Raw genomic sequence first — 10,136 nt, 5'->3', positions numbered from 1 at the left:
CTATTAGTTTTTGTATCACACGTGTCTGACTAGTTTGACTAGTCTGACTAATCTCGTTTGAGTTTGGTCCTAACGAAGTGTCACGAATCAGGGACATGTTTATTGTTTTTTACTCAAATTTCTTAACACTAGGTCCCACACATGTTTTTATAGGACAAGGCTTGATAAAAAATATTGAATGAACATGAACTTTCTTGGAAACGTCCAATATATTTGAATGAGTTTTATTTAAAGTAGATAAACTCATGTTCTTACCACTATCATCATCATCATCATCATTCTGTAAACTCGAGAACAAGCTTGATCGGTATTACATGGGTCGGGTTCATCCTACCAAGAGAGAGAGTGCATTATGCATAACTAACATTCCTTTGAATTTCTCATCACGATTCACGACATTGTCCATTAGTTTTACTCAACGACGTTACGCGTTTAATTTACTCGTTGCGTCATTGTTTTATTTATCTTTCAAACATGACCGTACACCTATACAGTCACAATTTTCAAAATTTCGTATACTAAACAGCAACAAATAATTCATACAAAAAATATATTGCTAATTTTACTAGATAAAAAATAGATATGTGCAATGATCACACTTATTTATCAAATAAGTCTGACCCTAAAGAAATTTTCACATAAAAAAAAAAAAAAATAAATAAAATAAGAAATGGTGGGGAACCAAAAAAAAACAGAAAAATTGTTAGAACCCTCAGCCTGTTCCTGGTGAAGGAAGGAAGGAAGAAAAACCCGAAGATCCAGCGGTCGTGATAATTCACCGTTATAATTGGTCGACGAGAAGAGAGGTTAGCTTCGAGGAGGAGTGTTACGTTTCAAGATTAATTTACCTCGTGAAGATAAGATCGGTTAGGGGCCTAGGTCTTACTCCAATTACTGAATCCGTACCGTGCTCTGTAATTTAGCGCAATCTCTTTTCTCTCACTCGTTCTTCTCATGCATCAAAGGTACCCCACGCTCCCTTTCTCTCTCTCTTTTCAACTAAACGATGTCACGACGGATAGGGAAGAATAATATGAAGAAAAGAGATAGGAAAGGTTGTGAGGGGTGGGGAAAAGATGAGGTTTGGGTTTGTCATGGGGTGACCCCTTAGCAACTTCCGCAAGTCAGCGGCTTTTCTAATATTAATACTCCAGCGTGACTTAGGAATTAATGAGAGATACTCACTCATCGATGGATTTGGGATTGTGTATTTTATTTCTGTGTGTTAGGTAGGTAGGTAGGTAGGTGTAGGTGTGTGTGTGTGTGTGGAAATGAAAGAAAGAAAAAGATAGAAGATCGGAAAGACTTGGTTATTTGTTATTCCATGTGGAACGTATTCTCGCTTAGGCATTTCACAGGAACGTGCGAGGCATCGTACTTGACTAGCCTGTACTCTTAACTGACGACAACACCCTTCTCCTCCATGCCCTCCGGCCCTCCTCTAGGAACCCCTCTCCTCTTATTTCAGTGAATTTCTTTGTGCACGTGAGAGAAAGAGACTTGCTGCGGATGAAATTCTTCATTCCAAGGGCGTACGTTTACACTACTCTATAAGCGTTCCAGGTGACGACGCGTGACTCGACATAGAAGAGGATATCTTTGCTAAATGTCCGGCTGACGACAACAACAACAACACGAACTATTATCGAGATACCAAGTAACATTGGTTTTGTAGTTTTTCAGATTTTTATTATTGCAATAACAAATTGTGGGTCTTAGATCCATTTGTGGCCTAGTTGTATATTTTTCATTTGATTAGATTAACCATAAAAATAATTATTTAAATCAATTGACACTGGTATTGTATTATATTAGCTAGTCCTCATCAGAAAAACTAATTCTAAGTTCTTCATTCTGTCAGCTTGACTTAAAACAGTGACCCCAATAAGAAGTGTTGGTCCTATGAAAATTTTCTTTTACGTTATCTTTGCAGGACAAACTTAAGGATTTATTTAAAGATTATAGATTACAATAAAGATATCCACAAGTAAATGTTACATGCTATAACTAATTTGTGGTCCAGTTGTATTATTTTCAATCGACTGGATTAACCATAAAAATAATTATTTAGATCAATTAACACTGGTATTGTGTTATATTAGCTAGTCCTCATCAGAAAAACTAATTGTAAATTTTTAATTCTGTCATCTTGTTCTAAAACAGTGACCCCAATAAGAAATATGGGTCCAACGAAAAACTTCTTTTAGGTTATCTTTTCACAAACTTAAGGATTTATTTAAATATTCTAGATGAAATTAAAGATACTCATATACAAGTAATGTTATTGGGTTTATATTAAACTTGTAATATCAAGTTTTCAATGAACTAATCTCATATCTTCATCTTGGATTATAACTTGTTCTCTTTATTTTTGTATTTTTAATCTTACAATCAATGTTATAATTATAAGAAGAGTTCTTATCTTTGGTTGAGTTAATTGCAAATCGACAGATACGATAGGAAAATAGTTTACGGAAGGAATTAAGAAAAAGAAAAAACAAAAATGTTTGCTCGTGTTAACTCGAATTACTTGTTCGTTCTCATTCGTGTTTACTAAGGTAGGAAATACTCTAAGCAACTTTTCTTTACTAGGTAGAAGTGACTTCTAGCTTCTTCTTCTTCTTCTTCTTAGCGACTATAGAACAAAGACGAACAGAGATTAAAGTCCAAGAGAGGAAAAGAGAAGAACGAAGGCGGGTTCCACTACAGATACGAGTGGAATAACTGGTTGTTCCAGTTTCTGTCGTTGCGTCTTATACGAGACGCCTCTTTTCATGTTGCATACACGTTTCTCTCCTTTCAACAGGATTTTATAAACACATACGCACACACGTACACGTACACACATGTACACATACATATATGTATATCAAATTATATAACGGACAATTTATAGTACATAATTTGTTTACGTTTGAAACACTGAATGCATTTTCAATTCGATTCGTGATATCTACAATGTTGAGGGATTATTATTAATGGATCTAGTAAAATATTCAAGTTGACCTAGAACTAAGAACAATAATTCCCTATACTTATTTTTTTTATTTTATTACCAATCAAAATAAATTAGTAATCGAATTTAACAATTTGATACTTTTTATAAATCGGTTTGAGGGTATACTGAAAGTGAATTCATTTCCACGAAAAGTGCTTATATTTATTTGATTATTTTTTCGTTGGTTTCATACTTCTGTGTCGAGGTCATCGAACGATGCACCTGTCTGCAACCTTTCTCTCCCCCATTGGTCGGGGTCTTTTAAGAAACAAATTTATTCTCGTTCCTCGTACTGAGATCGTCATCAACGACACGTGCAAGTGAAACTTGGTTGAGTTATTTCTTGCAACTTCGTTGTTTCTTAATAAAATGTGAAAGAATTATTGAAATATTATTTCAATTTGTTTATTAGAATGATAAATTAAATTTTAGTTATTTATTAATTATATAACAATTGAAATCATCTTAAATTTTTAACACTTAACGTGACAATTGTGTTCAAACTGTTCATTAGAGACATTTTGACATTTTGACATATCAAATAAATATGTCAACTTGTTTCATTGGTGGTACACAAGGCCTGAATGCAAAGTTTAACTTGTTAACTAACCTAACAAAATTTTAATAATAAAAAAAAGGTTTGGGTATCGTTGATATTAGAGAAAATTCGTACTGTTCATCTTGACGCCATCTTTCTTTAGATATAACATATATATATATATATATTTCTACTATTTCTCCTTTTATCCAAAGCACGAGGAATAGTTTGCGGTGAAACTACGGGTGCGAGGAATTTTTATGACGAAAGTAAAGCGAAACGGTCCATAAAACCGGCCAACCACGATTCCATCTCTCTTCAGACTCGCTCGAAAATCGCATAAAGTTCGCAACAAACTTCCTCATCCCAATGGCGTAGAGAGAAATCTCACGTATATACACCAATACATTTATATATTTCTACTACTCACCAACCCCCTTCTTTACCAACCCCTAAATACATGCAGGATAAACGTATCCTGTGGGTGCCTTAACACATAGAATAAGTGCATACACACAAATTTAAAACATCTCAACACATATTGCATTTACATTTACATGTATAAAGATGTATGTGTGTGTGTGTGTATGTGTTCCTTTCAACCCTTGGGCTCCCTTTTCCTACTTCCTGTTTCTCTCTCTCTCTTTTTTTTTCTTTTTATCTTTTTGTTTTCCACATTTCTCTCTACTTTTAAACTCCTCGTGAAAAATAAAATGAGAAAAGGAATGGTAAGCTAACAAACGATGGAGGGAGGATATCTCGAGGATCGGAGGAGGGTAGACGTTTTACAGCTGCCGGTGTGTTATAGTAGTAACGTTCGATAAATTTTAAAGCTGAACTGTTCAACCTAACACACACACACACACACATATACACAGACCATTTCTTATTCCATCATTTTCTTCAACAGCAAAATTCTAACAATTTCCAATAACACGTTTTTATAATTTAACCAGTGATACGATTATCAATAATTTATTAAACAAATATATGCTGTTCTTTTTATATAAAATATTTGAAAAGTCTTTTATTTCTTTTTTTATTATTAGAAATTACGAAAGAAAGTTTTTTAAGGTCGGCCAACCAGTCGCAGGTCTGGGCTTTTGCTACCACTGGATGTACTCTGCTCAGTTTTCTTTGCTGAGTTATAAACGAGGGTTAGAGAAAGAGAACTGTACACCGGTTATAAATATAATTCATCGAATATACTGAAAGAGAGAGATAGAGAGATAGGGGGGAACAGGGATAGGGTAGGGGAAAAAGCGTAGAGTCACCGAAAGACAGTTTGAGAATTTTCGCGTGCGTGACGTGCACCTGCCGTGTCATTTAAGAAAAGAGAACTATCCTAATACTCGGTCTGGCTCGTTTTCCTCCCTGCAACTTCTTCAAAGCCAGTGTGGAATACTTTGCTGCGTTCCTTTGTGCATTCCTAGTCAATGGCGTAGACAAACATTAATTTTCAACAATATTTTTATATATTAACTGGGATTTTCAGGTTATAAGTTGATGTGGTTTTGTTATAAAATGTTCATTTAATATTTTTCTAAATTATTTGGGTAATTATAACAACAAATAAAATAATGTTATAAGTAGAATGGAATATATAAAATAATTATACACTAAAAAATAGAAAAAGTAAGGTTAGTTAAACGTATGACGTGAATATAGTAAAATAATTGAATTGTAATACAACACCATCTATTGGAAACTTACAATATCTGGATTTTCAGGTCACGCGTTGATGTGATTTTGTTATAAAATGTTTATTTAATGTAACTCCAAATTATTTACTAAATTATAACAACAAACAAAATAATATTACAATTAGGATGGAATATATTAACTAATAATACACAAAAAAATAGAAAAAGTAAGGTTATGTCATATATAAATTGAAATAATTGCATTCTAATACAGTGCCATCTCTCGAAAACTTACAGTACCTTAAAATCTACATAACCTCTAAATAAATCCTTAAATTTACACGTTAAATTCCAAATATTTTCTTTATATTACTTCATAAACTAGTTCAAATGTTGTTTCACATTCATATTCTTTATGAAATTTGTATTGAATGAATGAATTAATTTATTATTAAAATAAATAATATCAAAGTATAGTAATAAACAAAAGTTTGATCAGATCGTAAAAGTTTCATGTTCCTCGCAATTTGTTGCTGTTCTTCACAAAGAAGAAGATGAAGATGAAGAAGATGAAGATGAAGATGAAAAATGGAAGTAGGGAAGTTGAGTTGGAACGATAGGTTGAAGTTTTCTTTTTTTTTTTTTTTCTTTTTTTCATGCGTGAAAGAACGCAGCAACGAGATTTGCGTGGCCAAGGGCCATAAAGCCCTACTGCATAAGCTTCTTCTTATGAAGAGAAAAAGAGAAAAAAAAAGAGAGAGAAAGAGAATTCGCGTTATACGTTCGTGAAAGTCCTATGCGAGAATGAGTCTACGAGTGTATTCACGTGAGAGTCATGAACTATAGCTATGTATACATATACCGGGTGTTCCCAATAATTACTAACCTCATATTATTTTATCAAAAACATATTTATATGCACATATATAAAAACAATTGGTAAATGCACTTGCAATGATACATTTCGTTAGAAAAAAGATAAAATATCGATGACCTTGAACTAATAATTGACTACAATATGGATAACCCATGGCCTACAATGTTACAATTATCAAGATTAACTTTGCAGTTAATGGGTTTCAATAATAAGTGTTCATATTTCACCATTGGTTGATACAACCCATTCCCCATAGGAATAAACAATTGTATTGAATATAATTTGATAAAAATGTGAAATAACTGGAATATTTGTGATGAGTAAGAATTTATTGAATCACTCGGTATATATTAATATAACATAGTAGTAGTGTAGTGTCGATGGTGGTAGTGAAGCGGCGAACCCATTAGCGTGGATCATAAAGGTCCTCAACCTAGTGAGTCACTGCGGGTTAATAATTACTGCCGAGGACCATACTGCTTCTCTTTACTCTCCACTTTTCTCTTCTCTTCTCTTCTTGGATCTCTTTCTTCTTCTTCTTTACCTCATCCAACATTCGCAAATGCATTCAAAGTACCATAGGACTCTACTTCTCTTTCGATGCGTGTGTATGTATGTATGTATATATTGTACTAGTTTGTGGTATATAATCAAAGAAATAATCCACAAGGCCTAAGAATTTTGTTAATTACTGAACTACCACTTCAATCTTTAAGATTGATTTGCTTTTTGGTTAATGAGATCTTATTGGTCCATTCCTATTTGTGTTTTTTCAGTCACGGAAATTTTTGAAGGAATGGATTTGATGATTTGGGTTTTGTTCAACATTGGTGTTCAACTGTTGGTGTTCACTCATCGATTGAGTGCTTTTTTGTTTTGTGGTGGGGGAAATAAGAAAATGTCTGTTGAAAAGAATTGATTGGATCTATTTATTATTCGATAATACAATTATATTTATAATTATGTATAAAATTTGTACGGGTCATCATTGCATTATGAGCATTCGTGCATTAGAATGCACAAAATAGATGGAATAATTATGAAAATGGTACAATAATAACCAAATGTCACGCAACCAAGTAGTGTACCACATCAAAAAGCAATAATAATAATAATAATAATAATAATAATGACGTAATTAATGTAATGATTATAATACTACGTTGAATTGAAATAAAATCAATGATAAGTTTGATATTAATTATTATTAAAATGAAATTCATCAGAACTTATTGAGAATGTGACGTGGTTTTAAATATCGTTATTACTTTTTTACTTTATAATTATAACAATTAATATTATTTTGTTTATTATTGGTCATAATATAAGATTGATCATTTTCAGTGTGTCCAGTTAATGAAAAATATGACTTTTGGTAATAATTAATTGATCGGTTATAATATGTATATAGGTTAGGTTAAGTAACCATATTGAAATTGACTCTAACACGACTCTAACGCGGGTTAGAACTTTTTAAATACTAGTGCGTGGGCTGAGTTAACGGTAAAGTTTCTACTGGGATATGAGAAGCATGGCAAGGAGGTGAAAGGGCTAGGAACAGGTAAAAGTACCGTGATCCAACCATAGTCACGTTTCATTGGACTTAGTATACGTGAAACCAAAACTGTTTCTTAGTTGTTAACTAATAAACAGATTGTTTTTTTTTGGTAATTGAACAAATAAAAAGAAACAAAATTGTCTCTTTTAGAAGATTATGCTTGAGAGTAACATGACATACATAAATCCTAAGGTTAATCAAAGAAAATAGTACAATTAATCAGTTAATTGACTTGCATATATATATAGTTGGACTAATCATATATCGTTTGATCGATCAGGCTTAGTTAGCCTATAAAAATTGGTTAACAATTGTCCAATAATAGAATACCTAAATGTCTGGGGGACCGGTCATCTTGAAAGGACAATCAAATATTTAATTGTCAAGTACGACGAGGTCAAGATTTCCGATTGAACGAACAGACGATCAGACTTCGATCGTGTTTTGTTTCATCTGAGATTTGTTTATTATTATTTCTTGAAATATTTTGATTCAATAAAAAATGTCTAGATCAAAATGATTAAAAACAAAGGAATAATCTTTTAGATTGTAGAAAACAATAACCGGTTAGATCTAAAATTTGTCGTCGTCATTCCTAAAGAGAATTTGCATGACGCATGTGCGGAATGGTCTCTGCGGAATAATGTGCGGCCGTGATGTAAACCATCCGCGACCACTGATGGACGTGAACCGCGTGATCGGCATAATGAACGCTGATCATTGCCTCGACTATCTGGTTCGCCCACTCGCTCATCGAGAACGACACTTTACCCCACCTCACCTATCTCTATCCGGCGTTATCCTCTTCCCCACTTTACCCCTCATCCAATACCACTATCCCTATCCTACCCAACCCCTCAATCCTCACCTAACCCTGTCACCCAACACGATGCATCATCCTCGTCGCTCGTTTCTGTGTGTCCCTTCTCCCACCCTTTCATTTCTCGTCGTCGGTCATGATAACGAGATGACCTCGGAATAAAATTGGCTCGTACGTTCAATGGCATCAGAGAATCGACCTATCAATGTTTAAATTTTATCCCGAATTTCATGTATACCTAGTTTTTTCTTTTAGATGATATCAGAATCCAATTGTTTGATTGATAAAATACGACTCTTGTTGTGTCAAAGGATTTTGACGGGTTCATTGGGTTTTATTTTTATAATAGTTGAACTTATGCAATAATGCAAATTTATGTTACATAAATAGCTTGCATTTTCTAAACATCAATACTTTATCAAAAAAAAAATATAAAATCAATGTTGCTTTAATACTTGATAGAAAACGAAATGACATACTTTTTTTCATTTGGACAAATGGATGTGGTGTATCATCAATGTTAATGGAACGATCCATTGATTCAGATACACTCGTTTTTACTTTCAACATTGGCGTATGCGCGTTATTTCAAACCGCAAAGCAAAACGAAGAGCAAAGCAGAGCAGAGCAGAGTAGATCAGAAGAGAACAAAGTTGATGATAGAGGGTTCTCTTTTTCTTTTTCTATTGCGGAATGCAAAAAACGGGATAATAACGTTACCCGACAACTCTTGTTACGTTATCGACATTTTATGACAAACAAACACGCTGGTTGGTTGGTACCATTCGTTGATTCTTACGAAGGCGAGTGACCGCAAGAAAGAAAGTCTCCCGGAAAGCACTGTGTTATTCGTTCCGTAACGAGAAACGACACGAGGCTAACCTCTCTTTCTCTTATTTTGTTGTATCAAAGATACACATACACACACACAACTACTCTACTGCAATTCTTGTCACGAGAACAGTCATCGAACGGTGGCAAGGTAACCCAAGCGAAACCGTAACGCTTCGTCCTCGAACAACACAAACGATCCGCGAAACTACTCAAGTTTTTCTTGCTCCTGTTTTTTTTTTCCTATCATCATAGTTTTCCAAGGATTTCGCAATCCAACTCATTGTAATTTTTGTATACATTTTTTTACTTCCTTTTTTGATATCTTTTAGAATTGTTGAACACATTCTCGACGCTTTATCAAAATTGATGAGTTTGAAGTATCGGATGATAGTTCAAAATGAAAATAAAAAATAGGATGGGATTATTTTTGGTGAACATGATTTATTCTCCCCATTTCAAGTTAAACGTGTCATTAATCATTGTCCGGACAATGAACTCGTATGCGTAATTAACATATGCTATTAACGTCACTGATATACGCAATAATACGTTCGATGAATGCTCTGATTTTCTTCTACTGTGTGGATGTTATCAAAAATAAAAGACTTATTCTTGTTTGTTTTTTTACAAGAATTTATTTTTACTTATCTTACAATGATTCATCGAAGTATTCGAAATATTTTTTCTGCTAAATTTGATTCTTCATTGGGTAGAATCTCGTTTCTACAACACCCAATTTTATTGGGGTGTATGAAACATCCTGTATATCAAATTATAGTCATTTTTTTATAATTTTGGTTAAATGTTTAGGGTCACTGGTATGATGGGACAAAAAATTGTTCACAATAGCTAAGTTTGAAATTGTTTT

General features: G+C 33.4%; 1 protein-coding gene across 15 annotated transcripts in view; it reads right to left on the bottom strand.

The window, feature by feature from the left end:
- Positions 1 to 10,136, bottom strand: part of Kdm3 (Lysine demethylase 3) — a 209,532-nt gene that overhangs the window by 75,463 nt on the left and 123,933 nt on the right. The gene's annotated exons all lie outside the window — the stretch shown is intronic.

This window comes from Polistes dominula, unplaced genomic scaffold (assembly GCF_049000335.1).
Source record: "Polistes dominula isolate Pdom_NZ unplaced genomic scaffold, Pdom_raw_medaka contig_75, whole genome shotgun sequence".
Lineage (NCBI taxonomy): Eukaryota > Metazoa > Arthropoda > Insecta > Hymenoptera > Vespidae > Polistes > Polistes dominula.
This window is presented reverse-complemented; position numbering and strand designations above follow the sequence as displayed.